This window comes from Solanum lycopersicum, chromosome 7 (genome assembly GCF_036512215.1).
Source record: "Solanum lycopersicum chromosome 7, SLM_r2.1".
NCBI lineage: Eukaryota > Viridiplantae > Streptophyta > Magnoliopsida > Solanales > Solanaceae > Solanum > Solanum lycopersicum.
The window spans coordinates 27,000,888-27,016,150 of NC_090806.1; the positions used below are offsets into that span (position 1 = coordinate 27,000,888).

The following is a 15,263-nucleotide window of genomic DNA, read 5'->3' on the forward strand; positions in this document are numbered from 1 at the left end:
TATGACTCATCCAGTCACATTAAGAACTGCAACAACCTTTGATAATCACAATGCTCCCCAAATTTCCTTGATTCAGGACAAGGACAACTAGGACATGGCATAAAAGAATCATATTCATCCCATAGGTCTCTTAACCTAGAGTGATATTCAACAACCGACATAGTTCCCTAAACTAATGTATGAATCTCTCTATGCAATTGAAAAATTCTCTATCCATTAACTGTATCAAACCTTGCTCTTAGATCCATCCAAACTTTGCGTGCATCAGACACATACACAAAAAAACTTAGAAGTCCTGGGCTTACTGCGTTCATAATCCAACTTAACACTATTGCATTACACTTTTCCCACTGATCATGCAATAATGGTTCAGACATAGTTTAGGAAACCTTCTATTACAAAGCCTAACTTGCTTTCCCAACTAAGTTAATCCTAAAAGATCTACTCCAAAGAGCACAATTCTCTGAACCTGTTAACTGAAGAGAGATTAGAGAACTACCTGGAGTGTCTGTGTGTTGAATAAATAGTGGATTATTGTAATCAATCACTAGAAATGTGACTATCCTTGTAACTCCATTTCCATTTCGAGTGCCAGTACCTTCAGCTGCACTTCCATTCATCATTTGAGCTAGCTTAACCTTTTGATGCTTCCTTTCAATTCACCTTTAACAGATGATGAATCTGAGTACCTGATAGTTGCTTCTATGGACTCAGAATCCTATGATCGAATGCTCTGATACCATGAAAGATCCATTAATGGAGATTTATTTTTAGGTGAATTTACAGTGAGAGTGAAAGAGAAGAAGGAATTGTATTGATTATTATAAGATCTGATACATTGAATCTGTACCACTATCCTTTTTATACTTTTACATAAGGTCACAGATACAAAAATATCTAAAATTGATTTGTAACTATCTACTACCAGCTCAGCATTCTGTTTAGTTGACTACACTTATGATTTAGCTAACTCAACCATTCAGCTTGTTAACTCTATGCACTAGTTAACAAATTATTCTATTGTTGAATTTACTATTATCAAATTTTTCTTGATTCAAGATCCAAGTAAGAACTAAAGACATGGATCCTTGAGTTTTATGAAACTTTTATGTTCATTATAATAGAGTAACTCGGAAGGCCTAAGTCTTGTTTTACTGGGAAGTATGTGGTTTGATGTTTATTTACAAGTTTCGTGAAACAATCATGATGTTGATGTTTTTGCAACTTGTTATTCTCACATTGTTTGTGACTAATATTTAGACACTACTTGTGCATTGTTAGTATTCTGCGTCAAACTTTAAACATTTGATACAATTTGTGCATTAGGTGAATGTAGAAGCATTGAAGTTCCACAATGATGAGCTATTGACAACAAAATGAGGCACAAATCAAGTAGTATTCTATCCTAAGCTTGTGCTTCTTGATAAAGGTTGAGGTTGAATAGCCATTTACTTATCAGAATACAAGGTACTGTTAATGGTTGTCAAAATACTTCAATCAGGTACAATTATAGAAATATTTTGTGGCTCGTGCACTTCATATCTAATTTTGATATTCTGCGATTTCTCGGAAAGTAAAACTACATAATTAAATGAGTGCAATGTGGTTGTTGATGTGGTAGGCTGATATTGACCCTCTACTAAAGAGAGCACCAGTAAGTTAATGCATTTTTTTAATTAGCTTTAGCTATTTATAGAATATTGTGACAACTGAATTGACTCTCTTATGAGCTTATTCATTGTAAATAATGATTTTGAATTTCATTTTTGTCTCATATGTACAACATGGAGGGAGTTCTTTAAGACGGATTCATTGTTGCTGACAAAAATATTCAAAAATGAAGGTCCTCCCTGGACATTGAGTTCAGTTGTGCTACAAGTTTAAGATGATGTTGGATGGGAAGTCGAGTTCAGATTATGCAGGTATACATAAAACGTAGTTACCTAGCTAATCATTTGCCCAACCGTGAAATACAATGGCGACTATCCTATTTCTTATTCATTTGGTCCACTTTTTTCACAAGACAAAAATAGGTCAACTTAAATAGAATACGGATGACGATTCTTAAATAAAATCTAGTGCGGTTCTTTCATAATTGTAAAATGGATGCACGACTTTTTTTTTTTTGGGAAAAGGTTCAAATATGCTATCGAACTTTCAGAAAAGACTCAATTATGTCATTAGTTCAAAGTTTGACTTATTTATGTCATTACCGTTAAAGAAAAAACTCATTCATGCCATTATTTTTTAACATTGATTTGCAAAACCATTTTTGACACGTGACCAATGATATTTTGGCCACGTCATCAATTTTTTTATTAAAAATCAAAATTTATATAAATATTAATTTTTTTAATTAAAAAAATTATTGACGTGAAAGAATTATTATTAATCACGTGTCAAAAATGGTTTTGCAAAACCACCGTTAAAAAATAATGGCATAAATAAGTCTTTTCTGAAAGTTTAATGACATATTAGAATCTTTTCCTTTTCATTTTTTTTGTCGTGAGCGGTAGTTAGATGCCTGTTATATTTTGCTTTGAATGTGCTGCCATTTTCTAATTTATTGAGTAGGGTGCTTAACAGTAAAATGTTACTTTTTTCATTTTTGTAAGAAAAATAATAAAGGAAAGGAAAAAATATTTAAAGACAGTGTAAATTTTTTTCTTGAGTTATTTATCAACAAATTTTGAATGTCTGGCTGACTTATTGTTGAATTGATTGTTGAAACTTAAAAGAAAAATGGCAATGCACCTTGATTGTTTCTTTATCTTATTAAATGTGGATTCTTTATTAGGTAAATTAAGAAATATGATCCAGTCACGAAATGATGGTGTTGTTTTTTTAAAATTATGGTTAAGAAGAAGTATTTATTGCTACTTTGTATTCCAAATATATTTCTTAGATAGATTAAATATAAGAAAAATAACATCAACATGAAAATGTTGGACAATATTAAAATTAAAAAAAGTTGGGATATATATATATATATATATATATATATATATATATATATATAATTACTATAAATATATATATTTAATATTCACCAAGCTATGAAGAAATGGATCTAGACAATAGTAGGAAAGAAAAATCTTTTTGACCAGAATGATATTTTTAAAATGTTGTCTTACCTTTTAAAATATTTTTATCCTTTTTACTTTAATATTTTTTAACTAAAACTAGAGAAAAGATTAATTTATTTTAAGATTAAAAATATTTTAATTTTTTATAAATTTTTTAGCGAAATTCTAATAAGTTCTTTGGTCATTTAATCCTTCAAAAGATATTTTTTGGGGGATAGTAGAGTCATGTCGTCAACACACATTATGTCTGATTAGTGAAAACAATTGAGATATAGAATTATTTATGTAATAGAGATCAAAAGTTCATGGTGAAAAACAATTCAAATTTAGTGAATTGATGGGAAATGAAAATTTTGCAACTTAAATTACACGACATGTAACTAAAGAATTTATTAAAATTATGGTAAAGGATAAAATTATAAATACTTTAATTAAGGAGAGCATTAAATAGGATTGGAACTTCCATGGAAAACGATATAGATACTTTTAATCGTTTAATTAAAAATTAAGAGAACGTAGATTTTTTTTAAAAAAAGAAAAGAGTATAATTGATGAATTGAATAGAGGCATTTATGGAAATGAAATAATTGAGGATTTTAGGCATTTCAGAAGCAAAAAAAAACCCGCCTCACACACGAATACGATATATGATGAATGCAGAGTCCAAAAGCTGAGTCGGCCATTGTACACAATCTCAACTTTTCCATTAGATGTTGCGGAGGAAATCCTCCATCGACTACCCGTTTATCCTGTTTTACGTTGTAGGTGTGTATCAAAAGCTTGGCTGAATCTTATTTATACTCCTCAATTTGCTAAATTGCATTTCATTTTTTCTCTCAAACCCCATTGCTTAATCTTTAGAAAAGTTGATTATTATGGATATGGAAATAGTTGCTTTTACTCTCTACTCTTTGATTCACTCAATTCCCGAGTTGTTACTCCCAAAGAATTGACAAACCCTTTAATTTCTTCTCAATTTAATACCAACATACTTGGTTCTTGTAATGGGTTGTTGTTGATATCAAATACTCTTGATGAAATTGCTTTATGGAATCGCTCAACTGGAAAATACAACTACCATCTCTAGGGATTGCTAGAAATGATGAAGTTAGGGTTAATTTTTGATTTGGGTATGATGTTATCAATGATGACTATAAGGTTGTTAGAATTGTTCAGTTTCCCGGTTCTGAAAAGGGTTCTTTTCAATCTCATGTTATGAATTATAGTTTGAAATCAAGTTGTTGGAGCCGGGTTGATGAACAACTTCCTCCTTATCACCTTAAGTATGTAGATCTACCAGGTACATATCTAAATGGTTCATTGCATTGGGTTGTTACTGCATATATCTTGAGGATGCCTGTTGATACATTTGAATCCCTAATTGTTGCTTCTACTTGCAACAGAAAAGTGGCTACTTGTACCGCGAACCCCTTTTACTTATATGAATTGCATTCTGAATTTAGCCGTATTAGAAAGCTCCCTTTGCACATATAAAACCTACATGATAGATTCTTATGGTGATTGGGGGAATGTGGATCTTTTTATGGACCATGTGGACATTTGGGTTATGAAGGAATATGGAGTTAAGGACTCGTGGACTATGGTTGCTTCACTGGACGAACCAAATAAGCAAAATTGGCCATACTATGGTTCCACTTGAATTTTCAAAAGATAGAAAGAAAATTCTTGTGGAACAAATAATAACCGATTCCGTTGGAATACTATTAATGATGACTCTACAAAGATTGTTGATACTGAAATTGGGGCTTACGTGGCTTTCTACATTTCAATAGCTATGTTTATTTCAGAAGCCTTGTTCAGCTCCATTCCAATGATGAGGAAAAGGATCTGAATAAACAATATAATCAATATAAAGGAGGAAACACGAAAGCCTTAAAGAAGAGGTTGGTCATTCTGCTTTACCAATGACAGTTATGATATATTTGTCAATTCTTTGCTAAATTTTTCTGTTTTATCCTTATAGAGGAGATGATTTCTTTTTAAAAGGGTTGATGTTAAAGCTTTGAGCAATGAATGAGGTCAAGGTACCTTGTATCCCCTTTATGAACAGTAGAATTTAATGGTCTCGTACTTGAACGAATCAGCATTTGTTTCCTGGTATTAGTTGTTGATATCTCTCATTCTTTCCATTGGTAGTGATGAGGATGTAAGCTACTATTTGCTTTGTGGTTCTGTAAGTGGTGCAGCTTATGTCTTAAAATTGTGATTGACATGTATATAAGAAACTTGTTTGGGCAGCGACAATATCAAATCACACTGGTGTTATGTGATGAAGAAACATAAACTTTTTTCAAGTTAAAATAGTTACTTAAGCTTTACGCAGTTCAGAATAGTCTGACCATATAATTTTCATTGCTTAATCCAATGAACTGAGATGTCCTTTCTAAGTTTTTTTGTTCCATATTTGATCACATGAATCAAATAGGTCCCATGCCCTTAACTAAACTAGAATTTGTATATACTTGTACACCACTGCTTGAGATAATTTTAAAAAGAATTTTGTTAAATTTTTTATGGATGAATGGTGAATCAAGAATGCCATAGTATATTGTTATCCTTGATATCATAAATTTGTGATGTTTATGAGATAGAGTTCTCTATTGGGGGAAAATTGGAAGTAGTTGTCTAGTATTACACTCAAGTGGTGAAAGTGACGAACATTTTGTGTGAATGATAACATTCCATTTTGAGGAATCAGATCTTGATTGGTGAACTTTTTTACTGTAGAAGATAGTAGGTAGGTCTTTCCTCAATTTTCTTCCTGTGATATCTCAAAACCTTTTGGGGAGGATATGAATATTGCTTTCTACTTTTGTTATTTTTGGTTCGACGATGGGAAGAGAATTATTATGTATTAACAGGTGAATTGGGGCTGCAATTCTTTCTTGTGTATAATAATATAATATGTGACCATGTATAAAAACAGAAATTGTATAATTGCAGGCACATTTATACTGAAGAAGAGCACAGTTGGTGTTTTGGACTTCCAACTCTAGTTATCCCTCCTACTCTTTTGATGTAAATAGTTGTAGTACATACTTATGTTTTGATATGGACCACAATCTATGCTTTGAATTTCTTACTTTTGTAATTGTATTTAGTCAAGTGAATGCTTCACTCCACTTCTTGTCACAAGATGGATGAATAACTGGACCTTGAAAATATGTCATGTCAATATTATATTTCTATTTCATACTTGGAAGATTAATCAACTCAAAACTTTAGTTTAAATATTTTTTATTGAAATGATTTTTATAAGTTAACTGAACTAATTAAGGTTAAAAAATTAATTGTGTTATATATATATATATATATATATATATATATAGTTACAATTTTACCACTTTGTCATGATTGTCCAAGTTTTAGAATATAAAAATTCTTACCTTTTTAAAAAATACAACACCAAGATAATAATAAAATTGTTATAAAATCAAACTCATAAGAATATAATCAAATAGAGAAGAAGACTAGAGAAGTAGATAGAAGAAGAAGAATTTTCTTCTTATTCAAATTTATGTTACAATGGTGAATGATATCTCTATTTATAGGTTGAGAAATCAATCAAAAGATCACTATTTTTAATGCCACAATAGTAGATACATTGTTATCCAAATGATTCTTATCATCTTGGAAACATGTTATACATGAATACAATTAAGTCTTGAGTATATCTAAAGGACAATTTACACAATTCAATGGATTCATAACACTCCCCTTTAGATGTCCATAGATAATGTGTCTCGTTAAAATCTTACATGAAAAAGTCTAGTGGGAAAAAAATTGAAGTGAAGGAAAAAAGATTATACATATTTTTTGATACGCATTATTTGTTGCCCCATTAAACACCTTACCAGGAAAACCCAGTGGGACAAAACCTCGGTCAAGGAAAAAAGAGTGCAACACATATTATACTTCCCTTGATTATAACATCACTTAATTTCTTGCGATGATATCTCCAATCTTCATACATTGTGGTTGGTTTTTTTCAAAAAAACCCACACATTTCTTGAATATGGTGTGTCATTTATCTCAACCAGATGCACTCTCGACTTGTTTCATGGAGGAATTTTATTTCTTATATCAACATTTGCTTTATCGATCGCTAGGATATTATTCTGCCTCCACATGAAAATAAATATCGTATTTGAGATTGTGTTTTATGCAGATCAGATAAATATTCTGCATTTGCGTAACCAATCAGCTCTGGCTTGAATTTTTCAGAATAAAATGAACCCATGTCTATGGTCCTTCAAAGATATTCAAGTATATATATAACACCATTTCAATGTACTTTTGTTGGGGAAGAACCGAATCATGCCAGTAAATTTACTGCAAAACAGAAATCTGGTCGAGTATTGTTAGCGAGATGCATTAAGACCGTGATTGCATTAAGATATGAAGTTTCATCACCAAGAATCTCTTCATCCTTCTTTTGAGATCAAACTGAATCATCATTTATGTCAAGCGATCTCATAATCATTGGGTACTCGATGAATTTGATTTATCCATATAAAAATGCATCAAAACATATTTGTGTATGTGCACTGATAGACAAATATTTCATTTGTCAAATTATCAATCTGTAGGTGAAGACAAAATTTTGTCTTACTAAGACCTTTTCATAAAATACAAGGACAATTAGGCTCATTCTTTTGTACCCTTTTCTTCCTTGACTATTTCAATCCATATAAGGATTTTGAAGCTTTATTGAAAAAATTTCTTTCAAACTCTTATATGCTTCAGACATCTCGATTGTTTCAAGGATTTTCATATAACCTTCAATATCTAGCTAGACATTACAATTATTCATTACATGCATTCAAGTTTTTCATATGTTGCCAGATCAAAACAAACCTCATTGCATCCACCAAAGCAGAAAACATCTCCAATAATATCAGAATTTTTGCGACAAACCTTTATGCCCTAAGACACAAACCTTATTTGATATCTTACGGTTATAGTTATCGCATAATAATTTATTTGTACATCACTGTCATTATACCTTTATTTATGGAGTACCAGTTCAAAACGTCACTTTTCTAAGTGAAACAAAATATACTTGAATAATGCATTTTACTTGGCCAACCATTTATCTGTCCACACTATATGACAGATTTGAATTCAAGATCCTCTCACAATGTGTATCATTGAGCGCTACCTCATATCAAAGATACCGTCGACGGTTATTTGATATTGATCCAACAAGACATAACTTATCGAGATCTCTTCATTTTTCATCATTTTTCAGGTACCTAAACCTTTCCCGAAGTGTTATGTCAATGTGCACTTTTATAGCACTTGCCTCATTATCATGAACATATTGATCATTTGCTCCTTCCTTCTTCAAGAAATTTTATATTTGGAATCGATTGATCTATTACACTTTTGGCGTATCATAGACGTTGTCCTTCAAGGACTTCACATTTAAGTATTTGCAGCTGAATTATATCATAGGATCAGTACAATCGTCTGACAATTGATTTGCAACATTATGCAAATGAATTATCTCTTAAACTTTAAGTTCACATATTTATTTAACGAGGATCTATATAATTCATAATTAAACTCACACATAATTTTCAGTTGTCAATTATCTCTCCCCCTAATGTTAGCAAATCTAACATTCATCCCAACCTTATTTGGGAATTCATATTTGTGTGTGGTAGATTACTTAGATCATAACTGCACATTCAACCTTTTAGATGAAAATTATTTGGCTCCTGACCCTGAACACATTTTAATGGGGAAACCTTGTTGGCTTGATGCATACAGTTGATACATGTTACCTATCTCATACTAAATTTTATTTGGGAGTTTTGTTCTCATAACCATGATTTAGCTTTAATTGGAGGCATACAATTTCTGCTAAATCAACCAGCATTATCAATATAATTTTGTAGTTTAGAACTGTGCTCTTAATTTTATCAATTCAAGCAAACAACTTTACAAAATTCAGTTTGTAAGTTGACAACAAAACACATGTGACCATCGCATAGATCAACATGGAAGGTGAACGGACCCACAATCACCTTTTTATATGTTTCAAAAATTTTAGGGGATTACAATCCCAACTTTAGCTGGTACAATGAAAACAAGTAACACAAGAGAGTTTTTGAAAAATCTTTTGTTTCTTCGTTACAAACCACATGAATTCTCAATTATATTTGCATTACATTCAAACCATGATGGTCAACTAGTCATGCCAACTGATATTTATTTCAGTACACGTATAATTTACTTTTGCATGTAATTTCATCAGCATGTTCATGTTTGTCTGCAACAAACAAGAGGAAAAGTGGGGTAATCATTTGCATAAATATTTATAACCTTTTCGGTTGTAGTAATATGAAAATAATAAATCTTTTCATAATTTATAGTCTCAATATTTCTTTTCAATTCATCCGAAACTTAAAAAGTTTCTTTTGAGACTTACTACAACTGCATTATTATTCCTCTGGTAATGACACAACTCGTTAGAGCTTGCTATTAATTTTGTGTACTATCCCATATTGCATGACACCATCCCTATGGTGAGTATTTCCTTCAAGGAGAAAATTATATTATTATTGTCATGGTCAAAACATTACGAGTAAAATATGTTTCTTGTTTTACTTTTATTGTACCATAGGCACACAACCAATGACAAATTTGTATTGCCACACAATATACTTGATAAGGCAAGAATTAATTACTTTTTTCTTTTTGCCTTTTTGGTAGTTCATAACAAACATACCATAATATTCATGACGTAAAATTTATTTATTTCTCTCAAATCTCCCGTAGAGATGAGGTGTGACATATATCATTTTTTCTCAAACCTTCCATAGACGTGAGTTGTGGCATATATTCAACCCATAATGATTTTGTCACATCTTGACCCATTCTCTTATAGAATGGCCGATTATTTACGATACTCATCACAAATCACATTCTCTTCATGAAATGGACTAATCATTTATATGTACTTCATAAATTTGCATTATAAGTACATTGTGATGACTTTAAAATTCATCATATTTTCATGATACACCTCAACATTACTTTGAAAGATCAAGTGTACCATCACTTTATATTTTTATCTTTTGATGGGAGATTTATAAACTTGTCAAATTATTAGGTCGACAACAATCACAAGTTCAATGACCTTCATACCATTTCTTTGGTTGTAAAAATTACCTTCACATTTTGAAGGACTATTTGGAGAACCCATAATATTCTTCATTTAGCCATATTGATGACCATTATAAGTCTCTTTCTCATGCCTATATTCATTGTACAATCACAAAAAAATGTCTCTTTCAACTTATCATGTATGCTACCACATTAAAATAAATGAAACAAACCAAATTGACAAAATTCACGACTTTTAGACAAAATAATTTTTTTTGCATTGATCATCATTAGGACTTAATTCAAATGTCTTACTCATGAAAAAAAATATAAATCGTAAATTAATAAGACTTTGAATCCAATTTTTTTTTAATATCATGCATCAACACACTATCTTATGCCTTGTCCTTTTGATTTAATGAAATTTGAACCCATCATTCACACTTATCCAATGAGACATTATATAGGTCAAATGACATTTAATTTTTGATAGTTAATATGCTAAAACAACACCCTCTGTCAATCATAATCATGATTTATTTTTTCATTACAACATAAATACAAACAATATTTATAATTTACTACTTCTTGTACTAGTATAGGTTTCATATAAGATTTAATAGGGAGTGATTTACCCTTTACTCCAAATCTTCCGTCAACTCCCCTCTTCAAGATGGAAGACACACATGCCACACAGACACATGCCATACAATATTTACATACTAATACTCCTTCAAGCCAGCATCTTTTGCTGGTTCCATACACCCCTTGACTTCACAATCATTATTAGTTTGTCCTATTCAAAAGGATACTCCCATCGTGTGTGGCTAAAAACTAAGGCAACAATTATAGGGATGAAACTATGACAAAAGAAGTAATATTTAATTGTCAGAATGTAATTCAAATATAATTTATATGTGCATATCTTATTCATAAAGAAGTCTTTTCAATAGTTGGGCAAACAGAGTCATTAACCATATAACACAACCTTAGCTCTTGCCGATATCAACAACTTACATTGTTCTAATAAACAAAATAAATACAAACTAATGAAATGAATTTTAATTAGAATCTCGTGCTAATAACGTGTCATAAAATCAAACTATAAGAATATAAAGAAGATTAGAGAAGTAGATAGAAGAAGATAAATTTTCTTCTTATTCAAATGTATATTACAATGGTGAATGATATCTCTATTTATAGGTAGAGAAATCAATTAAAATGTCACCATTTTTAATGCCATAATAGTAGATACATTGTTATTCAAATGATTCTTATCACCTTGAAAACATGTATATATAAATACAATTAAGTCTTAAGTATTTCTAAATGACAATTCACACAATTTAATGATTTATAACAAAAATAATATTAAAAGATGAAATTTTTGATTTATTCCATTGTAAATGTAAATTCTCAATTTCAATTTTGAATATCTGATTAGATTACTCTCTCAATTTTAAATTGAGTTAATTTATTCTTATCTTCTTCGTTTTCCTTCACATCAGTTACCCCTGACGTACGCATTAACTCCCATAAGCCTGACAGCACTTGGGCACGTGTTCCCTTTCTAAGTGGGGTGTTAGAAATGCACATCCAACTTCTTCTATTTAAAAACAAAACAAAAAGTTTTGTGATCCTGCAGTTAAAAACTTGATTCAACTTTTTTTTAATTAACAGATTACTCTTTTATTGATAAAAAACCAAACAATGAGGCTAACAAAACCTTACACCTAAGGGAAATAATTCAGCAATACGTTGAACATAGTCTGCCAAGATGCATTGTGACAATGTCTTTACAGGTTGGTGTGACTTATACTTTTCACTTGTTGAATCTCAAAATATTTCTCTCTCCAAATGTTGTAGATAACCATCGCAAAGGTACAACATATTGCTTTCTTCTTTGCCATTCTAGTTCTTGTTGCCATGGACCACTGATTAATTCCCAGCCACTCTAGTCCACATATGCTTACTGTGTTTTTGCACCTCAAGGAAAGAGAGGAAATTTTCCAAAACAACAATATTTTAACATTTACTTGATCACAAAAATGCAACTCAGTGGTGTAGATATGCACTTTTTGACCAACCTAATACTTTGCACCAGCTTAAATATATTTGAAAACAACAAAAAAATAGAGTCACATTTTGTTTAAATTTTATTTTCAATTGATAAAAAAAGAAATTTATTATATATATATATATATATATATATATATATATATATATATATATATATATATATATATATATATATACACACACACACACACACACTACTTTCCTACCCCAAAACTCCCTCACACACACCTACACTCCCCCACTTATACCCACCATACATACCAACACACTACTACTATTACTTGTACTAACAATCAGCCAAGAGGAAAAAAAACCAAAAAATAAAACGAAAACCTACATAAATATACTATAATAAAAAAATATTTACCATTTATAGCAATAATATTTTTTTCACTTAATCACTTTTAATTTATTTATAATACAAGTTTAATATATATTACAAATAACAATTTATTATTCACATATGATACACCTTTTAATGTTGAATAATACATTTATCACATATTTTAATACACTTACAATACAATGTGACAATTTTTTATCAAACAAACATAATATATTTCAAATAACAATTACAATTCAAATATATTGCATACATAATTTACGTTTAATACATATTACAAATTTATCACAATGTTACTATAAATGGTGATAAACAAAAAATATCGCTATGTGTCTACACGCCCTTCGAGTACACCAACGACGAGTAATCCACTCTTTGTGTCGACTATGTCGACTAATAGCGTCTCGCAACCTATAACGGAGTCCAATTGAACAGTGATCCTCCACAAAAAGTTCAATATGATCGAGATTATACCGCTAAATTGACTTTTAAAATTTCAGGCTCTTACCCTCACACTCATTAATATAGTTTCCTTTTTGAAGCTGGAAAAACTGTTAAGAACGAGGAACATGAAGAAATGACTAGAAAAATGAAAAGTTTTCAATAGAGTGTAAGAAATATGCAAGGAGTGGGAGGTCACAAAAGTGTCACATTCAGTGATTTGTGCATATTTCCCACCTTCATCTATCGATCGATTTTAAAACTTCAAAGTTCGAGAAATATGATGGACATGGAGATCCTCTTCCTTATTTAAAGATATATTGTAATCAACTAAAAGGGACTAGAAGCAAAAAAGAGTTGATCATGACTTATTTTGGGGAAAGTTTGATGAGAATCGCATAGAATGGTTGATAGATCAAAATACTTCTGACTGGCATACATGGAATGATTTGTCTTGATGTTTTGTTCAACAATCTATATATATATATATAAATGAGGATCATAGAGGAGGTGATGTGGAACCTCTCTATGACCTTCATTCATTTTTTCTTTTTTTTTCTTTTACTTGACATTTTTTCTTTTTTTTTTCAATTATTTTTTTTTATAAACTTATACCTCTTTAATTATATAAATTCTATTTTTAAATTAGTATTAATAATATTCATAACCCTCAAACCTTTCATATTCATAACCTCTTAAACCTTTCATATTCATAACTTCTTATTATTTAATGTGAAAGATTACATTAACACTATAAAATCACACTAAAATTGTTTGTTATTTTGTAGTCATCTTTGGTAGAGAATTAGTGGAAGAAATGTTAGAATATTTGTAAGCTTTAAGGTGCATTATTTTTTCAAATATTATTTCATATATTACTTTTAATTAGCAAGTAAGTCTAATATGTCGTCATATTTTTATTTCTTCTAGATAAATTATTTTGTTTTGTTATCTTTGAGATTTATTTTATGACTATTAAAGTATTTGTTATTATTTTTCTTGACTCTTGTATATAGGATGAAATGATAACATCAAGCGATGAAGATTAGTGGATTTTGAGTTAAATATATTGATTATTTGTCCAAAATGATTATGTAGGAAAATTTATGATTAAATGTAATTATTCCTTATTCTTTATGAGATATAATACTTTATTTAGTTAATTTTGAGATTCATTTTATGACTAATAATTTATTTGTTATTATTTTTCTTGACTCTTGTATATAGGATAAAATGAGAACATTCAGAGATGGAGATTAATGGATTTTGAGCTTAGTGATTATTCTTTATTTTTTTAGGTCCTTAAGAAGTAATGTTTCGATTATATTAATTCCTTTTGAATTATTTATATTTTGTAAAAATGATTATATGTGTTTAAATGGAATTTTCTCCTTATTCTTTATCTTTTTCTTCTTTTGGTAGATAATTTTTTAACTTATTTAATCAGATTTGCCGATTATAGAAGATATATCTATAGTGAAAATGGTTAGACATTTTTGCATAATTTGAGTTTACAAGGAAAAATAATTTGATATGTCTAATATAATTACAACTCTTTCTTTGTTGAATCATACATTTAATATTATTTGTTTATGTTCATGAAGATAGAAATCTTGAGTTTTTTTAATAAAAAAAACATCTAATTTATTCTCCTTAGACCTCTATATGATTCTTAGATAATTTAATTATATATAATGATAACATTCTTCAAAAATAATTATTTGTTTAGGTAAATTCATCTCTCACTTTTTTATTGATAATATTAGTTTATTGTGTTTGTGACTTATAATATTTTACAACATAGAAGTAGAAATAGATATGCTACTTAAAGAAATATGTACATATACTTTCATAATCCGGTGAAATAATTTTTATTAACAAAAATGATAGAACATAAGAATGTAAAGTTAATTTATTATTTTTAAAATACACATGGTTTTTATCAAAAATAAATTATTTATTAATATGTAAAATTACAATTCTTAAATTTTTCATTTTTGTTGTTTTTCTTAGAATATTTCACGTTGTTTATTAATAAGTTTTTATGTTTTCATATTTGTTATTTTTCGGGAGTTTTAAAGTTATTTCAAAATTACGATTAATTTATAATTTTAAAAATTTAGTTGGTTTCCTACCTTTCTATTTACTTATAATAAAATATTTGTCTCAATAACTCTAAT

The 15,263-nt window shown here is 29.5% G+C and overlaps 1 long non-coding RNA gene across 1 annotated transcript; it reads left to right on the forward strand.

Moving 5' to 3' along the window:
* The first annotated feature begins 3,559 nt into the window (after window positions 1–3,559).
* LOC101259452 (uncharacterized) lies at window positions 3,560–6,302 on the forward strand. Its single transcript, XR_182917.5, has 2 exons — window positions 3,560–4,990; window positions 6,051–6,302. It is a non-coding gene; the product is annotated as an uncharacterized lncRNA (long non-coding RNA).
* Window positions 6,303–15,263: the final 8,961 nt, after the last annotated feature.